We start from the raw sequence: 25797 nt of genomic DNA on the forward strand, positions 1-25797 counted from the left end.
ATTCAAAGGCCAATACTGGTTGTGATAAAGCACCGGCAAGCAGTGGATGGAAGATTCAGTTTTGCCATCCTCGGCAAGATTCCATTTCAATCCAAAAGAGAAGGAAATTAAGATTCCCTCTATATTCCATCATCACGCCCGATTAAAGATGCCCTGCCAATTACTAGCAATAAGTAAAGGTTCCCTTCAATATCCCGTCTTCACGCCAGGTTGAAGATGCCCTGCCAATTATTAGCAATAAAGATGTCAGTGCTTTCAGGAGAGCCGAGAACAGAGTTGTTGAGAACTCCCGCTGCGATGGAATCTTAATAGAGCCGATGAGACTGAATTTGCACGATCTTCAGGTACGTCATTAGATGGCAGTGTAGTCGAAGGAGGGTTGCCAGTGAACTCGGCGCTTATAATGTGACGCAACAATGCCGTCTGTCGGTGTTGGTCTACTCGGTACATGTATTGCTAATTTGACGGATAGAGGGAATGATTGATAATTGATATATGCGATGGACATGGACATGTGCGTTGAGATTGAAGTGGGGCCGCTACTGGTAGTCGATCTTTAAAACCAGGTAAGTCGAATAGTGCTAATTAATTCGATGTGAGCTATCAGATTTTAACTAAATTTTGTTTGCAGGAAGATGCCGTTGAGATTGAAGTGGGGCCGCTGCCGGTAGCCGATCTTAACAACCAGGTAAGTCGAATAGTGCTAATTATTTCGATATGAGTGATCAGATTTTAACATATAATTTTTTTTGCAGGAAGATGATCTCATTGAGTCGTCGTTATCCGATGTGTCCGCTGCTCAGGTCAACTCTGAAATGTCATGTTCGGACGAGTGAACTAATAAAATATTGGAGGGTGTATCGCAAAGAGGATGAGATATGCTGTTTGACGACTAAGGTCGATCGTTCTTACACCAGGAAGATGAAAAAAAAACATGCCTCAATTCTTTGGAGATGCAAGAATCGTGCAAAATATATACATTTTATATATTAGTTGATTAGTTATTGATAAGTTCAGCTGTTAGGTTGAGATTTTATAAGTTCAATACAACACAACAATACTGATTTTGTATTAGCTGATTACTTATAAGAAGGTGTGATTTTGTCACAGGTAGCTGGTCAGGAGCAGGTTGAAGGGTGACATTAGGGAAACATCCTGCTAAAAAAATATAGTTGAAGGGCGATATTTAATTTATATGGAGCAAGGTGAAGGGCGACATTAGGGAAACATCCTGCTAACAAAATATAGTTGAAGGGCGATATTCAATTTATAATATCCGCTTCTTTGAAGGCAAAAATTGATAATTTTGGCCTTCATAAGTTTCGATGTGTTCATGGGAAACATTTATTGGTGTCATGGGGAACATTGTATTGTCATAAACTTGAAACAACAGAGATCACACACCATCTACGGTCAAACGAAGTGCCGAGTTCACTGGCAACCCGAAGGAGAAGGAGATATAAATGACGTATTCAGCGAATTTAACCAGTATGTTATAAACGCTGCAAGCATTGCGATACCTATGAAACGAAATATTACAGAGCATGCAATCCCCTGGTGGAACGAAGACTGCGCGCGCTCCGAGGAGAAAGAAAGCTGCATTTCTCAAAATGAAACTTACATTCGACATTGAAGATATCATGGAATTTAAACGTTCGAGATCGGAATGCAGAAAAGCGATTCTGGCTGGAGATCATTTTGCGACTCTTTGAATTATGATTCGAAATTTCGAATGATTATGATTGAATTATGAAGATCGAACTTGAAAAAAGTATGGAATGTCGTCCACTCCATGTCTGGGAAACATACCAACTTCAAAATACCGAATTTATCGGTGTCTGATCGCATAATCACTAACGATACCGACAAAGCAAATGTGATAGCTACAAAGTTTCAACAAGCGAGTAGTACATTACAGTATTCGAATGCGGCTATGTTTAATAGAATTCAACTGAATACAATACTGTTGGAAAATGCTTATAGATCTGATAATCTGGAGATAAATCAATGAACAATTCCCTAAACTAAAACCCTAACAACGCCGCGCCACATCACGGGGAGAGTCACATGCTCCATCCCCTCTTCGTAACATCGGACCGGGAGAGACACAAGCTCCACCCTTTCCACGCGCGCTTACATCAGTTCCGCCAGTGAAACAGTTATTACGAAGTGAAGCAGCCAGTCAAGTCTTCAAACTTTTCATATTGATGCAAAACTGCTTCTTCAATCGGTTCAGATGGCCAATGCCGTAATCGAATTTCCGCCAATCTTTCAGCATACCGGTACTGTCCAGGAATCTTCAGAATTGCAGCTCAATTAATGGAGTAACAGTTTTGGCGTGTTCGCCATTGTAAAAGACCTCAGTCTGTAGTTGATCACACACGATTCAACAAAGCTGCAGAGACTTTACTACAAGTCCGTCCGCCGAAGAGGCCAAAAGCCAAAGAGGAAGTGAAAGCACGATGAGATGATACAACTGACGTAGGGGGCAGTATAGAGCACGGCTGCTACATAATTATCCGAATGGGGCTGTTCCACTCATTTTGAACACGCGGTGGCGACAAAGGTAACTCGACCCAAATCTGTTTTGTTGCTACATACTTTACTATGGGACTGGACTAAACATCGACCTAATTTCGTCTTTTGACGTACAACGAGGATGGTGAAAGTATCCATATCAACTTAAATCATCCATATGCATATCAAATCGCTGTTAGATGACGAAATGATGCTATTTCTTGGCGTCTTGTCCTCGTGATGGAAGTGCTGAAATTATGATTCTATCCTTATCATTTTCGCCAATTAGCGCCCAATACTAGACCAGGTTGGACTGGGTTCAACACAAACCCTTTCTAGATATATTATTACCTTAACCAAATAGCTGTCTGGTTGAAAGACTTAATGTCCTTCCAATACCTTCCTACTCTTCAATCTCATCACTATCTGTTGGTTTTTTAAATGATAAAATACTAATAATACCAACTAGATCTCATCCTTTCTGATGATTGACAATTAAACAGTGTACCAGTAGTATTGTAGCAGTTATAATACTAATAATACCAACGATAGATCTCATCCTCTCTGATCATTGACAATTAAAGGATGTACCAGTTGTATTGTTACCGTTATTTTGTTGAATAAAATGGAACGGTTATAAACTGAAGTAGCAAAGCGTATATAGTCTATAAAGCAAAGGTTCTCAAATATTTTTTTGCCCGACCCGAAAATAAATAGTATGGTAAGCACATAAACATTGGATTATAAAATTCTAAGCAACGGATTTATGCATGCTCATTATTACACATTAACATAATTCTTAGGAAGAAGGAATGTCAACCTGCTATTTGAGAAACCCATGTATGGGACTGAGACAAAAAGCAAAATACTATGGTGTAAACCAAATTGATACAAATAGCATTACCATATCCAAGAATTGTAAAACACAAATATGAGCTTGTGAGCCTTGGTCATTTTTGATCATCGAGTTTGTACTTGAAAATCTTGAAGGTTGTAGCAAAGTTCGTTGTGCTACCAACACAGGGGTGGGCAAACTTTTGAGCTCGCGGGCCGCATTCAACATCTGAATCCATTCGCGGGCCGCACTATATAAAATGGGATTATAAACCAAAACGCAATATTGGTATTTGATTATATATTGAGGACATGGAGATAACATATGTGCTTATTTAAGACAAAAACATTGCTTTGATGATATCGTACACGGGTTAGAAAGATAATGGCGAGATTTCATAGGCTGGTCGACTTCAATAACAAATTTGTCAAAACTATAGAGATGAAAGTCGGTTGTCCCAATTCTTAGAACAGGATTAAAATTTAAATCTGTGAGCAGCGATCTGTTCATAGATTTACTAATTTCACTTTTGGTTCAGTTCCAGGACACACAATGCTCAAAAAATCATAACTATGTTAGCTTCAAACACGCTTCTACTATGTGTTGATGAAATATAAATGCCCCAATACTACGCATAAAGAGACACGCGCGAATCTGTTTTTATAAGGACATCATTGAAGTAATTAAAACTGGAGTGGCCAGTCTGAAATGCCACTCGTGATCCGAATTATGTCAATCTCGTTTAGGATTTCTGCGATGTTTAGCAGTTGAAACCTTTCAATCTGTGTGGGCCTTGAGATCTGGCTGTCGCACCATAAATTAAACATAAAAAATATCATAGGTAGTATTTGCCTTAGAGCAGTGGTTCTCAAACTTTTTAAGACACGCCCCCCCCCTTCCCCTTATGATGGTGAAAGATTTCGCGCCCCCGTATCGTCATATCACAAAACGCAACCAGGTCCCTAGCAACCAAACGGATAGTTTGATGGCATGGAAGGTTACGACTATGGATGTGAGATTTTTAAATGTGAAATTCAGACTAAATACAAAGCGACGATTAAAAAATTGTCGGTAAATCGCGCGGAGCGCGAAAATTTTTTCGGTTGAGCTCAGCTTCGCGCCCCACTTCTGATGCTCTCACGCACCCCAGTTCGAGAACCACTGTCTTAGAATTATCATGGGGAAATTCTAAGAGATAGTTTAATCAAGTCCCTGCATTATTTCGATTTTTAGTACGCATTCTATCAATATTAAAAAAAAAGTTTCTTTAGACTCTCGCGGGCCGCACAGAACGGTGTCGCGGGCCGCATGCGGCCCGCGGGCCGTAGTTTGCCCACCCTTGTACCAACATAATAGGTATCAGATAATCAGATACGTATAATAAGAGTCCATGTAGTGAGCAACCGACAATAGTCCTGTTTTGTTGAAGTACCGGTAATATGAGATAGTTGTCTTACAACTAAGCCTGATTGCCAAGTCTTTCAGTTGGAAGTACACAAATGACGCCATGCTTTCAATATCCGACAGTGCTGAGTGTTCAGGATTTATAATTGGAATGATGGTTGCTTTACACTATCAACTATAGAGTATGCTTCTTTCAATAACGGGTGAATCTCTGTAGATTCAGCTATCCCCTTTTCCGAATTGTTGAATTGTCAGAACGAGATGCCGTGACTGATGACTTGTACGGTCTATTCTTTTGCAACAGCTTTTGACACTGACGTCTCCTCTGCAACCTCTTTCATTGAAAACAGAATAGATGAGGCTGTCTTGACTGAAGTTTCATCAGCTTCATTGTAATTCAAAAGCATGATTTTTATATGTTGTATGTACAATGTACATAGCATAATTTCCCACAACACACAACACTCATGGGGGTACTGATTTACTGCAGCGGAAGCAGGATAAATCATGCTGGTGAAATGATATTCTGCAGACTACTTTTCCAGGAGAGGACCAGGCATCCATACCTCTTCTTCGTAAACGGAACCCATCCTCCTGATAACTTTTTGTTTCTAATTGATGCATCTTCTGCGATCAAATAACCGTCATCCTTACACAATGAGGCATATAACACTTGCCATATCAACGACTCTCGGAAAATTTACAGCAATGTACCGGTAAGCAGCAACCTGCCAGGTGCCAATGTCCAGCACGAGGACAAGACGCCAAGAAATAGCCTCATTTTCGTCGGCTAACAGTTATTTGATATCCATATGGATGATTTATATTGATATGGATACTTTCACCATCCTCGTTGTACGCTAAGAGACGAAATTCGGTCCATGTTTAGTCCATTCCCATAGTAAAGCATATAGCAACAAAACAGATTTGGGTCGAGTTACCTTTGTCGCCACCGCGTGTTCAAAATGAAGTGGAACAGCCCCATTCGCAAGTGGACGCTGAGGCATTAGGTGTTTTGGGCATGGAAGAAAACCGAATGTTGTTTTCCATGGTTTTGAGCCTAAAATATGGTAATCCTGCCCCTGCAAAATACTGAATAATTGGCCTGAAAACGCAATGTAGCGCTAATTCAAATGGACGGAATTTTCCACTGCTAGCATTTTTACCAACACGATAGCCGCATGTTATCACTGTTCAGTAGGGCTGTTCAAAAATAACTTTTTTTTCCCGATTCAAGCCGGTCACCTCTTAAATCGTCAGGTTACCTTAAAAAACACTGCACACCAAATTTGGTTAAATTCTAACAAGTATAGGGCTCCGCAGATCCAATTGAATTTTTTAATTTAAACTGGAAAATTAAAAAAAAAATTCCAAATTTTTCTGCCAACCCCATGAAATTGTTGAGCTGTCTTCAAAGACGTTACAAAACAAATTTGAGTCAATTCCGACCAGTAGAAGCGGAGTTATTGGAGTCTTTCCTTGATATTTGTCGGATTATCCTTGATTGGCTGATCCACAATTGAAAAATCCCTATTTGGAATCGCATACCGAGACAATGGTCTGACAATAAAATTCGAATCTGAATGAATTTACCTCATGTTTTATAAGTTTCCAAAATATTAAATAAGTTACATAAGTTTTCATAAGTTTCCTAGCACAAAATAAAGGCACCCCAAAGAACCGGCCCATACTTATTCACCGTCTTTCTGGTGTACGAATGACCGCGATCGTCATACAAAAACATCACTACCCCTTTCGGATGCACCCTCCAATATATTGTATGTCGAGTTATCGAGGCACGACAATTCTGAACTGATTTTAGCAGCAGAAGGATCGTCAAGAGATGATTCCTGAAAATCAATATATATTGAGGTTCGATGACAACAATATGGTAATATAATGACTTACCTGGTAGTATATCAGTATCAGTTCTCAGCAAACACCAGAAATTCGTGGGATATCTACGAGTGTCCGATATCCCGATTGGATAGTCGGGGGCATATGCTTGGATACCCATGGTGGGACATGTCCGACTCGGATACCAGAGACATACATATAGACCAGCATTAAGGAGACAACTGAATATCCAAATCAAATTTCCAGTGGTGGTCAAAATGACCGTCTGTGGATAATTCCAGGTTGCTTCAGCTAAAATGTCAACCCCTTTACTTCCTACAAACAAATGCGCATATTTCAGCGTGTCACAATGTTTCAATAGTATAGTTCGAAGGGCAATCGAACATACCACACTGATGAAATTCAGAATCTACTCCGTTCTACCTGCGGCTTGAGATTCTTATTCCTTACACTCGACAAACATCAGTCCAACACACGCAGCAGAGTATATTAAAGCGGACCTCTTCATAAAGCGAGCGAAGTATCGTACTACCACGAGGTAAGCGATCGAATTCTTCGGATCACTATGATGGTATTCCGGTACAGCCGGCAACATGGAACCATCTAGGATACGCAATAATATACCAGCGTCCTCAGTATTCTTAGACCTGGATGCATTATGTACGTGCAGTACGTCTCCTTCTGAAACGTATTCCCATAAATCGTTGGCCATAATTCACCTTTAACTTGTATCTTCCACGTAGGCCAATTACTGATCCTACCGCACTTCAACTTCTCCATATTGTTAGCAAATGACATCGTTGCTGTTGAGCAGATTAGCAAGGGCGCATAACCTTTGATGAAATTCAGAATCTGATCCGTTCGACCTGCCGCTTGAGATTCTTATTCCTTACACTTGACAAACATCAGTCCAACACACGCAGCAGAGTATATTAAAGCGGACCTCTTCATAAAGCGAGCGAAGTATCGTACTACCACGAGGTAAGCGATCGAATTCTTCGGATCACTATGATGGTATTCCGGTACAGCCGGCAACATGGAACCATCTAGGATACGCAATAATATACCAGCCTCCTCAGTATTCTTAGACCTGGATGCATTATGTACGTGCAGTACGTCTCCTTCTGAAACGTATTCCCATAAATCGTTGGCCATAATTCACCTTTAACTTGTATCTTCCACGTAGGCCAATTACTGATCCTACCGCACTTCAACTTCTCCATATTGTTAGCAAATGACATCGTTGCTGTTGAGCAGATTAGCAAGGGCGCATAACCTTTAATGAAATTCAGAATCTACTCCGTTCGACCTGCGGCTTGAGATTCTTATTCCTTACACTTGACAAACATCAGTCCAACACACACAGCAGACCTAGCGAGCGACGTATCGTACTACCACGAGGTATAAGCGAGAATCAAACGTCAAATTAATTATTCCCTAGTATCGAAACATTAACTCGAACGTACACGAGAAACCAGAACACTTTCAATATGAGTCATTCTCACTCATGCAGGGAGACTAGGGGTTGGTTGGTTAGCTATCAAAGTTCCAGAATATTCCAAACACTAGTACAGCATACAACGAATACGCAATATACAATATATACTACAGTTCAACAATGTCTCATGTAACATGAAAATCATCATTTTTCAACACACACTGACATTAGGAACAGTCCACTGAAAGTCCAAACCAAAATTCCAACGGACATCATATTCTAACAGTGTGAAGATAGTTCCCGTTTGTTTCTGTTCAAAAGTCAATCTTTCGTTCAAAAGTCAATCTTTCAACTTCAGGCGCTTATAAAATGCACAGCCCACACACCAAACGCAGTTAAAATGCACAGCCCACCCACCAAACGCAGAGTCATAAAGAAGCTCTTCGGGGTGGTTCCGAAGGGTTCTTTTACGGTTTGCATTTTATGGGATTATAGTATAAATCAGGCAATTATTAAAAAAACAAAAAACTGTCGGTTCACAGCTTATGCGACTCAAGTATCCACCATGATTAATTGAAAATCGAAGATGTTCGGGTTCGCAGATCACTTGATTGTAGTATCCGCATGATTGGATGAAAAGCGACAAAAGTTGAAGTTTGCAAATCACGTGAAGCAAGTGTCCGTCATGATTGGTTTAAAAACTGGAAGAGCGTTCGGGATTGGAAATTACGTGATTCGCGTGTCCGAAATGATTGGTTGAAAAATGAAAAAAAGTTCGCAGGTTCGCAATTCAAGTGTCGCATAGGATTGGTCGAAAAACGATAAAGATTCGCATATTAGGATCGACGTGCGGCTGTGTATTGAGCATGCGATGAGACGACCAGGTTATCCGCCAAATGTAACGTTAAACATCCATTAAAGTTGCCGTATACCTGTGCAGCGTAATGAGATCGAGTGTACCGTATGAAGTTTGGCTTAAAACAATTGAGTTACGCGAGCTATATGTAACTTGTTGAGTTACGCGAGCTATATGTAACTTGTCAATTCATTTCGTATCAAATGTTAAATCGCGATCATAATTATTGGGTATTCTTGTTACGTCATACTGTTACCATTTGTTGAGAGATGATTGGCGGACTGCTGGCTTCTGATTAGCAAGATTGGATGATGGCGAGAACAGTTCGGCCAAGACTGCTGTTCTTGAACCCGAGAGCAGTTCGGCCAAGATTGCAGTTCCTGAGAGCTCGTCAGAATTGCTGGTCTACATTACTGAATCAAGTGAATCATCAAGTGACGAGTCGTCTTAAGCTGGATTTCATATAGAAGAATGCTTTGAACTTGACGAGGGAAGTCATTTTGCTGATTATAACTCGCGTAGCTGGTTCACCAGATTATCGCCAGTACCGGTATACCTAATGATGATATTCCTTCAACCAGCATTTTTCCCTATGCTGATGAAACAAAGCTATTGTTCAAGTCTCGCTTAGCAGAATTCGCATCGTCACAAAATATCACGCAATCGTCAACTGATATATTGTCACGGTTACTTCGAGACTTGAAGACATGAATTACCTAAGACTGCAAGGTCGCTGCAGCAAACTGCGACAGATACCAATTAAACATGTATCATCATGCTCTGTTACTATCTTGGTATAAAAACGGTATTGAAATACTATCCTAAAGACATCTTGGAATCTCATTAGCTTTGAATATTGCTGACTTGCCCCTATTCAAAAGTTCGAAAACGAACTTCTGGGCTGTGTGATCAATTTGAAACCAGAAATAGTCTTTTCCATAGCTGTAACAAGTGGCACATTTAAGCATAAAAACATTGATTTCTTGCAAGAAACTGTTGATGAGTTGAAAATTATTTTGAGCTCAGGTATCGATATTGATGGCAAGCTATTCTCAGTAAATTTAGCATGCGTTACTTGTGTTGCGCCCGCGAAGGCATTAGTGAAATGTATCAAACTTCACAGTGGTTATTCAAGTTGTGATAGATGTGTAATTCGTGGAAAATCTGTTCATCGCCGAATGACTTTCTCAGCTACCGAGTCAATTCCACTTAAAATAGATCAAACGTCCGTCAGCAAACTGATCCGCATCATCATCTTGGGTACTCTTCATTTTGTGATTTATCCGTTGATATGGTGTCTGTTTTTAAGGTAGATTACATGCATTGCGTTTGTCTTGGAGTGATGAGCAATAGCTATTGCGCTGGATGAGGGTTGAAAAAGACCCTGATAGAAAGGGCGCCTCCAGAAACGTCATCCTTACGGGGAATCATATCCGTATTATTGGCAACCGATTGTTAGATTTGAAAAAAAAACCTTCCTGATGTATTTGTTCGAAAACCCAGAACCCTATTGGAAGTTGATCGCTGGAAGGCCACTGAATTCAATGCGTCATTTTGCGAAAGCTGGAAAATTGAACATATCATGTCCTCACCTAGATAACCACAGGGGAACTCGGAGGCTGAGCGTGCCTTTCAGACCATCAAAAACCTTCTGCGAAAAAGTGACGATGAATATCTGGCGCTACTCACATACCGCAACACGCCATTGGCTATCGGCTACTCGCCGGCAGAATTGAGCATGGGCCGCAAACTAAGAACAAGAGTACCGTGTCATCCAGGCGATCTTCTGCCCAAGTCTGTCGACCGAACCGCCGTGAAGAGTGCCGAAGCAGATTACCGGCGCAGAGTTACTCGTGATTACAACAAAAGACACAGAGTAGTACCTGGATATGAGTTCAAGGTGGGAGATCGCGTCTGGATTCCGGACTGCAAATCGCAGGGTGTTGTGAAAAAACTTGACACTGACACTCAACCCAGATCCTTGGTTATCAGAACTGGGCGTGACGCCTTCAGAAGAAATCGCCGAAGATACCAGACGGAGAATGCCCCGCAAGAAGGCGTCGACTTTACCGCCAGTGAGGCAGCTGAATTCTTCAAATTTCCCGAACAGGGAGGAGATACCAGTTCGAGCGCTACTAGTGTCGATCGCGAAGACCATCATGAGGCGGCGATAGTCCAACGGTCGGATCGGAACAGAATCGCACCTCGCAGATACATCGAGGAGTGCTGATGTAGTTATAGTAGTGTGTGTAAATATGTTGATTGGTTCTTCATTCACCTCTTGCCTGCCAATTGCTTCATACCTTTGTACCGCTAACTGCCTCAATTCGGATTGTTTATTGTCTTCATTCTGTGCTTGCGTTGTATATGTTTGTGCTGCTTATAAGCATTTGTTCTTGTCCCGAGAAGGGAGATGTAGTGGTAGCTCTATGGCGCTACTAGGGTTTGACGACATCGCAGGTGCTTCGGTGCTTGGTCGTCACTGAATACACTGACTGCTTGAGAAGACGAGACCGTCAGTCACGTTACTACACTTGCTGTAACGTCCTTTGAATGTGACGCCATTCCTTAAGAAAACTATCGGTACCGGCTAATTCATCAACAGCTGAAGCAAGCTCATCCAAGACTTCATTATATTTCAATTGATCTTCAAGAACGCTGATGCTATGAATACATTCAATGTAAGCACAACATTTGGCAAAAAAGTCGGCATCCTACCGTTGCTGACTAAAATCCAATGATGGTTCCAGCCTCTCTCTACAGACATTCGATAGCGAAGATCGCTTAGGCTACTTAAGGCTGCTGCACACTAAAGATGGGCTTAACCGATATTTCGCGGTAGCAGTTAGTAGTTACAAACTGCTACTTCCTGAATCTTAACTGTGATTTTTAACTGCTACTTTAACAGTTATTTTTAAAGTAAAAATTACTAAGCTTTATTAACGCATTTGATCACGAAAATGCTGCAAAAATTCAAATCTATTATGTTCATGACTTACTGATAACTCAACTTTTAACTCAACAAATCAACACATATTAAGAAGATGTATGAACCAACTATAAATTATAATTTAAAAATACAATCATGCTGATTCGATCAGCCTTCAATCGACTTCTCCGATCAGATACGATCTGACCGCACTTCGAGAAAATTCTTTCGCTCGGAACAGAAGTAGCCATCATACACATTCGCTCTTTTGCCATTTGAGACAGATGTGGATACACCAATTCCCGATTTCTCCAAAATAGCAGGGGGTCACTTGTACGACAAACAATAGTATCATTGATATATTGCTGCACTTCTACAATGGCTGACGATTGTGGTGTTCCTTTTCTGACGTCACTTGAGGTCCGTCGGTCAAATTCGCCCCAAAGTACGTCGTCAAAATCGACAGAATTCTCATGTTGAGGAGCATCATTATCGGCAAGTGCAGCCTTAGTCCTGCGACGAGTCCCTGATACATCTGATCGTATGCATTCGTCGAACGAAATCCATTGCGTTTAAATCGCGGATCCAACAGAGTAGCACGAGACAGAATTGGGTGACTTTCCATGTTTGCTAAACGAGCGTTAACATTCTCAAGTAACGATTGCACCAATTTCTTCGCCAACTCCGACTTCAGCGTTGAAGTTATACACGATCACATGCTGATCGAAGTGCGTTCGCAAGCTCAATGATCTTGGAGATAGTTGCAGCTTTCTCAGCAGAAATTTCCTTCGACACACAGTCAAACGGCTGCAAAATCCTGCATAGTTCGGGTAGTACTTCCCATTCCATGGACGAAAGATTTTCAATGGGATTGCGCAAAATTCCGAGGGTTGCCACAATGGGTTCCTGAAGAACTCGCGAGCATTTGGTACGTCGAATTCCATCGAGTAACCACATCATTTTTCAGTTTTAATACCGGTTTACCGTTATTAATTTGAGATTGAAGTGATGCAAATTTCGATGCCGCCACTGTGCTACGATGGAAATGATCAACAATCGTTTTTATCTTCATTGTAATTGATTTTATATTTTGAATAGCTTTCTGGACTACCAAATTCAACGTGTGAGCGAAGCATGGAAGGTGTTTGAAATTCGCACCTTTCACGGCATTTACAATATTTGAAGCATTGTCTGTAACAACTAAAACTACTTTGTTCTCAATGCCCCATTTTCTTGCGATTCTTATTAATTAATTTTTCAAATTTTCCTGAGTTTTTCAAATTTTCCTGAGTGTGACGTTCACTGTAATTATGGCAGTCAAGAAGATATGATTTCAAGTCGTACTGATCATTTACAAAATGAGCTGTAACAGCGATGTAGCTATCTGTTGTGATGGAACTCCAGCAATCGGTCGTTAGGCAAACTGATTCTGCAGATTCCATCACAGTCTTAACCTTTTCGACAGTTTCATCGTACGCATTTATCAAAAGCTCCCGCGATAGACTCTGTCGGGTCGGCAATTGATATGATTGATCCAGTGCTGCTACGAAATCTCTAAATCCTGAATCTTCTACGATAGAGAATGGCTGCAGATCTTTAACTATCATCTTTAGCAGCATTTTATTGAGGCGCTTATGGCGAGAAAAAGAGATGGGCCGAACTACAAAGGAAGTGAGAGTGCCTTGTTTAGGAGGATTGTCTAGTGATTTACTTTCATGAGTCTGAGACATAGCGGTGGACGACATCTTCAAACTCTCCAACGGAATCTTACCGATTGTCGGATGTTTAGTTTCAAGATGCTTTCGCAAGTTCGTCGTCGAGGTCTTTAAAGACAACTCGTGCGTGCAGTGATCACACGTTGCTTTATTACCGTCGCCCTCGGTGAAATGCATCCATATCTGACTGCGCTTTTTTCTTTTTATGGCGGACATCTTCTTTAACCGTCGTAATATGCAATCTTCTAATATTTTGATTGTACTTGATAGTGCTGATCAAAGCGTCTCAAGTTTCAGCTACAGTGGTTATGTCGTCATTGAGGGTGTGATTACCTTTTCGCTACTACGCAAGTGTTTGCGCAAACCAAAGTGGCGTCACAGACAGAGACACGCGAGAGAACTTGTGTGAGAAAAAAGCCTAAACTGTTAACTGCTATTCTCATAACTGTTATTTGCAGTGTTGCCACTCTACGTTTCCGGAAAAACACAAGATTGTGTCGTAAAAAAACACTAGATCGGCGAAAAAAACACTAGATTACTAAATTGCAGGAAAAATTTGCCGTTTTCAAGTAACCATGATGATCAAGGTACAAATCCATAGATAAGAAGTGTTCCACACATGAATTCGATACATATGTATGATATACTGCATGATTGTTCAACGAAAATTAATGAAACGAATTGATATACTGCAAGATTAATCAACGTAAATTAATGAAACGAATTCAACACAAGAAAAAATCAAATATTGTCGCTTTCGAATTGTACGGCATCATAAATATTATTTATCTTTCGATGGTACACCATCGATCAAAGAAAGTATATTTTGTGTGGCATATCGTTCTCACTACCGTACATCTTCAAACAAACAATGGGGAGGTGTCCATGTGCAGCATACTTCATTTCCATGCATGCACAGGAATGTGACAATGCCAAGAGATTCGTCATGAGCTTCCCCAGTAAAGGGAATTTTGATTCACCGAATCCATTGTGCACATATTTCAATCCAGCCAAAATTATGTTGGATGGCATTGACTGATAACCTGCAGCTCATTTTGCGAATTTGCCAAAGCAGACCATTCTTCTGACAAATCATTAAATTCAACAAATAATATCACAGAGGGAAATTGCACAGCTAGAGGAACGATTGATTCTATTTCTCTTTGTGTTGACAAGGCTGTTAACGGATTCAATACACTCAAGCCGGCAAATGAAAATCTTTCCCGAATCTGCAGAGTGAGTTCAACAAGAAACGACAAAGGATTTCACCGAAATCGCTTTTCATTTTTCCGGTACATTCGCATATAAATACGGATTCACAGCGCACCCTATTACGTAATGATTGCTTCTTACTGCACCACCACAAGGACTTGTTGAAAACGAACACAGCCAGAGACACCAAATCGCCCTATTAGCGATAAATTTAGCGTATGATTTAGTTGGTATGTTCTTAGAATATTCCTTCTTCGCACGATTGCAGAGAAACACTAGATTAGCAAAATTGTGCGACAAAAAACACTAGAACACTAGGACGACCGGAAAAACACTAGATCTAGTGTTAAAACACTAGGAGTGGCACCACTGGTTATTTGGCATAGCAGGTAACTGCTACTGCTACCAGCGCGGCTTAACTGCTACTTTTTAATGATATGCTATTTTTTTGTACATCTCTACTGCACACTGGCTCTCGCGACACGACAAAACGAGAGAATCAGCCTGCCTGTGACAAAATGATGCACACTGCGTCGCATGACTACGCAACAAAGCGTCGGCGAGCGGGCTGCGCAACTCGCCGACAAAGTTGAAAAATTCCAACTTTCTCGCGAGCTCAGTCGCAGTGGAAAATAAGCACGCGCTCTTATTTCGACGGTGCTGTTGCAATCTTTTCTAATCGTTCAACTTCCTAATTTAACATTCTCGTGTACCAGATGCATAATTTATCTTGCGATTGACTCAGGGCGCTGTATGATATCCAACAATCCCAGAAAAAGAATGATTCAACCTCAAGTTTATAACCTTAAGGTGGATGAACGAAATGAAGATATATTTGATAATTAAATTACTATACATGCTCACGATACAAGATGAATAACAGAGAACATGACCGCTAGCCCGTCAATGCCACTGAAATGCTTGACATTACGAAAGTACTGGTAGGCCTATATATTATAAAGATATCTGATTGATGCACTATGTCAGGGCGTTTCAACGATTAGACACCTTCTTATTCATATTCTTTGTATCTTCGGTACTGTATATTGGGCATCTGTGCCTTGAGTTAAAATAATAAACTGAGTTTTTGAATTTGAGAATATCTTAGTGGCATTATGGTGTATTCCTTTCCTTATCAAAATTCGGAGCATCAGCAAAATGCTGTCAGTACACATAGAAAACACATATGTGTAGGAAGTATCTTGATATGTTCTTCAATAGTTTATATAACCAAGAACCTATACTGTTACGAAATCATTAAGCTGGTACAGAACACATAGGCCTACGTTACGACTCGGTGCCCTAGTGTGCAGCGGAACGCAATTACCGCGACCGTGAACGCGACACGATCGGGGAATTACCTGTTTTAGTCGTGTCGCAAAGTCAGTGTGCAGCAGCCGTAATGGGAACTGTTACCATCTTACTGAGCTTCTGGAATCTCTTTTTCTCATTATCATCCTGCTTGACATGAATACGAGAACATGCTTGGCATGGCACAGGTGAATGATACAGGTGAATCCCATTTCGCCAAGAACTTTTACAGCCTGGTAAACAGCAGTATTCACCAGTTCAATTCCTAGTCGAGGCTTTTTTCATGTCGTAGGCTATTAAGGATAGGGTTGTAATGACTCGAGTCACGATTTTCCGATGACTGGAACCAAGTCATTGACTCGAGACTCTGACAGCCAAGAGCGACATTTCATTGTAATTCCGAAGCCAACACACCATTGGGATTTCGTCTGTTGGTACTGTTACTTGAAAATGCGACCAGAAACTGCTAAAAATTAGGGAAGTCGTTATATTATAAATGCAAACCATTCGATATCACCAAACAGAGTTATAAAAAGTTGGTTTATCAAGACTTCAACTGGAAACTGAGCAATCAACACAATGACTTGGAGAGAGAGAGAGAGAGAGAGATATGATATTCTTTCTCGCCTGCACCATCGAGATGCTTTGGCGACGGAGTTGCGATACGGCCCCATGAGGTCATCTAGTCTGCGCCCCCGTTTTTTTTCTCCTCCATGCTATCCGTGATTGCTGAGCGCCTAGCAGGATAGCTGCGGATACCATTTTTCGAGTCTTTGGTATGACCCGGCCGGGAATCGAACCCACGACCTACAGCTCGAGAAGCCGGACGCATAACCATTACACTATCTCGCTCGGTCATAATACCATCACTCGGACTAGAACCTCTGCTCGCTGACTTGGACTCGGACTTGACTCGGTGGTGAATGGGAGACATTCACATCCATGGTCAACCACTAGAGGCGCGCCCTTCCAGTCCTACTTGTGATCTCAGTGTTCTCACTACCCAGAAAACTATAGTGATTTAAGCCTTTATCGGCACTCGGCAGTGCATCATACCATCGATTAGTCAAAAGTTATTCACGTCATTCGAAAAAGATCAACTAACATTATGAGTCTACGTCATCGAATGCCAATACATTTTCCTCGTGGACCGTAGACCGCCTGAAAACAGAGTGGTCCAAAAGAGGTGCCAGGACTTCTGCCCGAAAGAGTGATTCGGTGGAACGGTTAGTATCAGGACAGTACCGTAAAAATATTGATACACTTGTTGTAACACGTCAGGAGAATTGATGAACAGCGAATGTGAATGTACTGCAGGCGACGGGTTGAATGCGCCATGCAAACATGTATCCTGCATTGCTTTGATGCTAGTTGAATGTGGTTTGACCGGCAATGCTAGAATAAAAAAATTGTGCACCGAAGAACTTCAGAGCTTTCGCCAACCAGTCTCAAAAAATGGAGGTAAATTTTTAACTGCCGAAGAGATCTTTAATGGGAAAAATGAGTTCGAAAAAAATTTAGATGAAGCTTTCCATCAAAAAGCCAGATTAAAAATTCTTCATTATTGCTCAGCAAATGGGCTAAGTATTTGTTTAAACATGCGAATTTGGCTGCCGTAGTTGTTGAACATGATTATTTGGAAAGAAAGTTTACGGAATACTGGGTTAATGATGCGCTCATGGTAAATTGCATTCATGTTAACTACTTCATATCCTGATAATGGTTGATTTTTTGCAGGTCTCTCGCGTAAAAGCACAACAAATAGAGGAACTGAGTGTAATGCAGAGTGACTGTGCATTATGGGTCAGAGAGAGGAAATGGAGGATCACTGCATCCCATTTTGGTGAGGTAATTTTAGCAACAGAGCGTCGCAATATGGTAAAATTGTGCGAGCGCATCTACGACGATGCAGACTTGAGAACTGATGCAATAATTCACGGGCGTACTCACGAAGCAACAGGCATACGAGAATTTTCGGCCGCGACAGGTCTTGTCACAACTCCGGTAGGCTTATATATTCACAACGAAAACCCTTCTCTGGCCGCAACTCCTGACGCGAAAATCGATTCCGACTGGATTGATGAAGTAAAATGTCCTTATGCTGCCAGGGAGGAACGAATGGGGCATTTCCACTTCATTTTGAACACTAGGGGCGATAAAGATAACTCGACCCAAAACTGTTTTGTTGCTATATGCTTTACTATGGGACTGGACTAAACATGGACCTAATTTCGTCTCTTGAAGTACAACGAGGATGGTGAAAGTATCAATATCAATATCAATCATCCATATGGATATCAAATAGCTGTTACCGACGAAAATGATTCTATTTCTTGGCGTCTTGTCCTCGTGATGGACATAGACTAGGGTTGCCATACGTCCGGAATTTCCCGGACATGTCCGGAATTTCACTGAAAAATCTGCGTCCGGGAGGAATTTCTAAAATATGCCAAAATGTCCGGAATTTTAAAGGCTTCAAGCAGGCTCAATTTTTTTTCGTAAATCAACATAAACAGTATTATTTTCAAGCAGATTTACGCTATTCAAAATTTTTCTTCGCGCTGCGCGCGAGTTAATGCAACGTATGATGATATTAGTATTGGCACCTGGCACTACTCTCGCCGAAAATGCAATCAAAATAAATATAAATAACCATCACTTACTGAAATAAGTCTGATTGTAACCGCAATTATAAGATATAACGGTATGCCTATATTCCTAGAGTTGGTTAAGGTCGATTGGATGCTTATCGGTCAAAGATAGGGGTTCCAAATCTTGCGGTCGTTCGCCTTTATCTGGGGATGGCGATGATGTTGGACGTAATCGGCTTCCTAGGCCGTTAGATAAATTTGGGCAAGCTGAATTTTTTTTGTAATCCGCTTATCAAGTCTTGAGCTTTGCCACGGAACATTTTCAAATGGGAAATGAGGTCGCGACCATAAAAGGCTGGAAATCACCGGATGTGCAACCTGTTGGTGCATTTTACAATGGCCTAATATATGGAAGAATCAATATTATTGAGAGAATTCATACACAAAATTTAACAGCCAAATGCATATAGTAAGTGCCCAACAAGTAACATCGACTACCCTATGGTGGTCCCAAGATCAGTACTTTTTTGGACGGAAGGGGGGAGGGGAAAAAAATGTTCTTTCGGACCTGATTAAAACACCTAAACCAGTGGTTCTTAACCTTTTTTCCTCCAGCGCCCCCTTTCAAAAATTATCGTGCTCCAGCGCCCCCCCCCCAACTTCATAATGTAAGGAATGTAATAAAGACAATGAGTAAGAGGGAGGGCCGTAACAGCACTTCGTCAACCCCCTAATAACGATTGCCTTGCGCACCCATAGCGTGATAAACCGAACTTCTGAGGGCTTCGCCCCCACGAACCCCCTATCGTGATTTCGATGGTCCGCAAAGTTTGTGTGGCCTGGTCGCCCTAGGTACCAAAATTTTCTATAATGCATGAATGAATAGGTGGTAATTACATATATAAGTCGCGATAAACTGAGTGAGCTGTTGTATAGGAAGATAAAGGGCACGTAATTAATAACTAAACATATTCGGGCGTGCCCGCAGGTACAATTATTCGTTGCCAGGGCCGTAACAGCACTTCGTCAGCCCCCCCAAACACAAACCGTTGGTCCTGGGCCCCCATCGGGTGATAAACCAAGCTTCCGGGGGACTTCACTCCCAGACCCCCATTAGGCTGTCCTCTATTTCCTGAAAGCCTGTTAGTAAATGGACACCCAATGTAGATACCTGAGGCAGCTATTTTCGCCTAGTCGCGCGAAGCGCGAAAAATTTCACTAATTAATGATTGAATTGGTCAATATCATCGGGAATTGCATGTAAATTGAGATTAATTTTTATCCTCTCTATGCTCACGTAAACACATTTACCGGTAGAGCTGAGTGAGGTGCAATGTTCCCTCTAAGCTGCGCACGTGCGCAGTGCTGACACGGTCTCTGCGCACAGAATATCTCCGTTGCGCACAACAAATCCGAAGTTATTACCTTTTTTAGTCGATACGCACTGTTGTCCAGGGGTCAGCGCAGTGAGTTGATGAGTGTGCGCAGACTCATCAAAACTTAAAGCGAAAATTGGTAGGTTTCTTGGAAACTGTAGGGCCCGTTACTAATAATTAAACATATTCGGGCGGGCGAACCCGTTGGTATGACTTCGTTGCATGATGTTATTTCGTGACCTCCTGTCTGCAATATCAAAAAATATAGAATCGCCCAACAGGAATATCCCTGTCGCCCTATCGTACTAAACTAAACGACGCACACGATTTCAGATTGGTATTTCTTCACTGACATATAATTTTTCCCTGCCAGATGGAATTCGTCTTCTGGGGTTCAGATTGCCAAGACAGGAACATTCGGTGTCAGTCATTTAGGCGCCCATGGACAATTAAACCTATATGTATTTTGAAGGCTATATGTAACGAAGTTTTCGGTGTTAATTTGCTCTGAATACTCATTAAGGATATGTCCTATCACCACATCATCTACTGCGAAGCCATTTTTTTCCAGCGCCCCCCATATTGCCCCCTGAGCGTTTCCGCCCCCCTTCAAAATCGCCAGCGCCCCCTGGGGGGCGCTGGGGGCAAGGTTAAGAACCACTGACCTAAACAGATAACCGCACCAACCGCATGGCTCTCAAACACAATCCTGACAGGCCAGACACGGCCCGCCAGATGATATCATCCGGCCCGTAGAGGAATCTATTGTAGACCCTAGGGCCATTCCCAACCTGGACAACAAAAGTTGGAACCACCACATTCCCAAATCTTCTGAAATTTGATACATGCATAGATGAGTTAATTTCGAACACAATAAAGTTTATTTGAGGAAAATTGATCCCCGGGGTCAAAAGTTATGTCATTTTGAAAAATTGACGATTTTTCGCTCATTTCAGCTCTGCAGCATTCAGGTTTATCAATGTAAAATTCAAAAAGGTGTAAACAGATGTTGGATTACAGTTGAGATTTGGCACTGGGTTTTCTGAGTAGCTAGTATATTGGTCTATATTCTCATGTGGTATTGAATGCCATGCGGTGTAGTGTTAAAGGTTAAATTGAGGCGAAACTTGGTCGATGGTCTGAAATCGGCCAAGCGTTACACAATTTAGAATGCGAATTGAGCAAAACCTTATAAGTATATTCCAGCTAGTAGGGTATCATATGAAAGCTGGTTTGCAAAGACAATTTTCCATAGCTTTTTCATTTTGGTTTTTTGACTGTAAGGTGGGGAAATCGCCATCTCAAGAGTACACTGCATTTGTACATGGATATGCTTAAGTTTGGAATACGGTAAACCGATGGTTCCCATACTTTTTTGACTCAACACACCTTGTTAAGCTCAGCTTATATTCATCACTACCCCTGAAGACTATATGTCAATTTCCAACAACCTATTTGAAACCAAGAGCTGTTCCTTGGGTATATATTAATGAGTAATTTAAAAAAATAACCTAACCGTTAACATCGCTGGTCAGCCCGTTTCCAACACAGATAATGACAAATATCTCGGGGTTTTATTGGACTCGGACATGTCCTGGAAGAGTCATATTCAGTCCCTACCCTAAATTATCACCGAAGTGCGGCCTGTTCTACAGCCTTGGACGCTTCATGCCAGCCTGGGTTCTTCTGATACTCTTTAAATCCCTAATCCAATCGATGTTACAATATGGCATCCTTTGTTGGGGGGCTGGCAATAAAACTGCACTTGAGCCACTGCAAAAACTATAATATAAGGTATTCCGTATCATAGCTAGAGCCCATTGCTCCCGTCGTTTATCCGTCCGTTGCAAAATTTCTCAACTTTGACATTCAGAGTTATATTTTTCAGCAGAAACTCTACCGATAGTGATCTGAATGTCAAGGTAAGGAAATTCAACATAGGTGCGGGTTAACGACGGAAGTTAACGACGGGAGTAAGGGTGACCCAGGGGGTCGCCAACTCAAAATGGGTCGCGGGCCACTTTTCAAAATTCCTAGAGGCCGCGGGCTTCAATATCGAGATAAAAATAGGCAACGCTGGGGCCTCGGCAACGCAGTTTATTAACCGCGTTTGGATAACTCTACGCCAGTACAACGCTGTGCTAACATGGGCGACGGGCATAGTAACCACAGAAGAAATAATATGTTATTGAAGAAATACAAATACAACAATGCAAATGCATGCATGCACACTGAATGAAAATAGAGAAGATAGTATAGAAAAAAGCAAGCGACAAAAATGGGGTGGCATGTCATAGAAGGCGAGATCGATAGGTCAGTCGTGGTCCGGTAATCTTGGAGATGGACTAGTATTCATTTAGTAGTAATTGCTTGTATTTCGACTTGAATGTGGACATGCTCGTCGACTGTCGGATAGCCGGCGGGATACTGTTCCACACATCAGGTCCGGCATATTGGACGGAGCGATGATCTTTTCGGTCCATCATATGATATTTGGACGACGTGGACGCGCGTGTGTTGTACTTGTGCGCTTTTGATTCCGAGGTAAAAAAGTCATTGAAATATTCGGGGCAACGACCGCAGTGGAACTGATACATAAACTTCGCGATTTCTAGATTTCGCATATCTTCTATGTTTAGGAGACCGAATCTCTTCAGCAGCGACTTGTTGGATGGACCAACAGGCTTCTATGGGGCTCTAGCTATGATACGGAGTACCTTATGTTATAGTTTTTGCAGTGGCTCGAGTGCAGTTTTATTGCCAGCCCCCCAACAAAGGATGCCATATTGTAACATCGATTGGATTAGGGATTTAAAGAGTATCAGAAGAACCCAGGCTGGCATGAAGCGTCCAAGGCTGTAGAACAGGCCGCACTTCGGTGATAATTTAGGGTAGGGACTGAATATGACTATTCCAGGACATGTCCGAGTCCAATAAAACCCCGAGATATTTGTCATTATCTGTGTTGGAAACGGGCTGACCAGCGATGTTAACGGTTAGGTTATTTTTTAAAATTTCTCAATAATATATACCCAAGGAACAGCTCTTGGTTTCAAATAGGTTGTTGGAAATTGACCTATAGTCTTCAGGGGTAGTGATGAATATAAGTTGAGCTTAACAAGGTGTGTTGAGTCAAAAAAGTATGGGAACCATCGGTTTACCGTATTCCAAACTTAAGCATATACATGTACAAATGCAGTGTACTCTTGAGATGGCGATTTCCCCACCTTACAGTCAAAAAACCGAAATGAAAAAGCTATGGAAAATTGTCTTTGCAACCAGCTTTCATATGGTACCCTACTCGCTGGAATATACTTAAAAGGTTTTGCTCAATTCGCATTCTAAATTGTGTAACGCTTGACCGATTTCAGACCATCGACCAAGTTTCGCCTCAATTTAACCTTTAACACTACACCGCATGGCATTCAATACCACATGAGAATATAGACCAATATACTAGCTACTCAGAAAACCCAGTGCCAAATCTCAACTGTAATCCAACATCTGCTAACACCTTTTTGAATTTTACATTGATAAACCTGAATGCAGCAGAGCTGAAATGAGCGAAAAATCGTCAATTTTTCAAAATGACATAACTGTTGACCCCGGGGATCAATTTTCCTCAAATAAACTTTATTGTGTACGAAATTAACTCATCTATGCATGTACCAAATTTCAGAAGATTTGGGAATGTGATGGTTCCAACTTTTGTTGTCCAGGTTGGGAATGGCCCCCTAGCAAGTAGCAATCACCAGAACCCACACTACAGATGGCCCAATTCATGACCTATGTTCCACTCCATTCCTGTATAGTGTATACAGTCGATGGGCAATGATTTGCTACTGTGACGTCATGTCGACGGTCACTGTGGTACACCTCATTTTAAAATCCGCTAGTGGGCGCTAAAGAGTGTCCGGAATTTGTTTCACAAAAATATGGTAACCCTAACATAGACATCCTGGCAGCTTACATTGCTGTTAATTTTCGAGAGTCGTATGATATGGCTGTGCTCATTGTGTAAGGATGACGGTCATTTGATCTCAAAAGATGAATCAATTAGAAATAGAAAGTTATCGTGAGGATGGTTCCGTTTACAAAGAAGAGGTATGGATGCCTGGTCCTGGAAAAGTTGTCTGCAGAATATCATTTCACCAACATGATTTATTCTGCTTATCTTGCTGTAAATCAGCTCCCCCATGAGCGTGGAGTGCGTTATGGAAAATCATGCAATGTGCAGTTGCTGCTGTGTGGTCCTACAACATATAAAAATCATGTGTTTGAATTACAATGCAGCTGATGAAACTTCAATATTGGAAGCATGATGTCATTTTTGTACTGCCAACTGAAAGACATGGAAATTATGCTTACTTGTACGACAGTGAAGCAAACGATCACATATGGCCTCGACAAAACAGGATACCCGATGAAAGAGCGCACTTGCAAGAATGGAAAAAGCAAGAAAGAGCTGCGGAAAAGAGACCGATATGTAAAAAGCAGCTGTGACATCGGACACTGGGCCGAGATGGATGCCAGAGACCGCAACTGCAATCGCAACTGGTCGTTCCACTCGTTCGTTGCATTGCGTGTGCGTTGTTCAGATGAAAGTATAATCTGACGATTATCGACTATTGTAGGCTGTGCTCGGTACAAGGACTCTTATTATATGTATCTGATACATTATGTTGGTAGCGCAACGAATTTTGCTAAAACCTTCTAGATTTTCAAATACAACTAACGAGATGATCAAGAATGACCAATGCTTGCGAGCTCATTTTTGTGTTACAATCTGAAAGTTTCTCATTATCATTCTATTTGATTATTCTTGGATATGGTGATGCTATTTGTATCAATTGGGTTTCCACCGTAGTATTTTGCTTTGTGTCTTAGAGCAGTCCCATACATGGGTTTCTCAAATAGCGGGTTGACATTCCTTCAACCAAGTTAAATAAGTATTATGTAACCGAGTAATAAAATGACCATGAATGATACGTTACTTAGAAAGTTTATGTGCTTACTATACAATTTATTTCCTGTGTCGGGCGAAAAAAATATTCGAGATACTCTGCTTGTTCAAGATAACTGCAACAATACAGCTGGTACATCATTTAATTGTCAATCATCAGAGAGGATGAGATCTAGTTGGTATTAATTAGTATTATAGCTGCAACAATACAACTGGTACATGGTTCATTCTTCAATTGTCAATCATCCGAGAGGATGAAATCTAGTTGGTATTGTTATAGTATTTTATCATTTAAAAACACCAACAGATAGTGATGAGATAAAAGGATAGGAAGGTATTGAAATACATGAAGTCTTTCAATCAGACAGCTTTTGGCCAAGGTCATAATACATCTAGAAAGGGTTCGGGTGGAATCCAGTCCATCTGGCGTAGTTATGAGTGCTAAATGGGGAATATAAACCAATACAGTTGGTGATAAGGATAGAATCATAATTTCAGCGCTTCCAAGACGCCAAGAAACAGCGTCTTTTTCATCGCTAACAGCTATTTGATATCCATATGGATGATTTATATTGATGTGGATACTTTCACCATCTTTATTGTACTTCAAGAGACGAAATTAGGTCCATGTTTTTGGTCCAGTCCCATAGTAAAGCATATAACAACAAGACAGTTTTGGGTCGAGTTATCTTTATCGCCCCTAGTGTTCAAAATGAAGTGGAAATGCCCCATTGTTCCTGGCAACCTCTTCCCATACCTCGAGAAACTATCGTCCAATTGTGGATTGAAAAAA

The 25797-nt window shown here is 41.3% G+C and overlaps 2 long non-coding RNA genes across 3 annotated transcripts; one reads left to right on the forward strand and one right to left on the reverse strand.

The window, feature by feature from the left end:
• Positions 1–233: 233 nt before the first annotated feature.
• On the forward strand, positions 234–992 carry LOC145445533 (uncharacterized). Of its 2 annotated transcripts, XR_013917072.1 has the most exons (3): positions 234–566; positions 632–688; positions 756–992. It is a non-coding gene; the product is annotated as an uncharacterized LOC145445533 (long non-coding RNA). The 2 variants fall into 2 exon arrangements; XR_013917071.1 differs by having other exon boundaries at positions 234–688.
• Positions 993–18254: 17262 nt separating this feature from the next.
• On the reverse strand, positions 18255–24314 carry LOC145445489 (uncharacterized). Its single transcript, XR_013917051.1, has 2 exons — positions 23997–24314; positions 18255–18437 (listed from the first exon to the last, which is right to left on the reverse strand). It is a non-coding gene; the product is annotated as an uncharacterized LOC145445489 (long non-coding RNA).
• Positions 24315–25797: the final 1483 nt, after the last annotated feature.

The sequence above is a fragment of the Botryllus schlosseri genome, chromosome 8 (genome assembly GCF_051294905.1).
Source record: "Botryllus schlosseri isolate E-star chromosome 8, Bs_hap1, whole genome shotgun sequence".
NCBI lineage: Eukaryota > Metazoa > Chordata > Ascidiacea > Stolidobranchia > Styelidae > Botryllus > Botryllus schlosseri.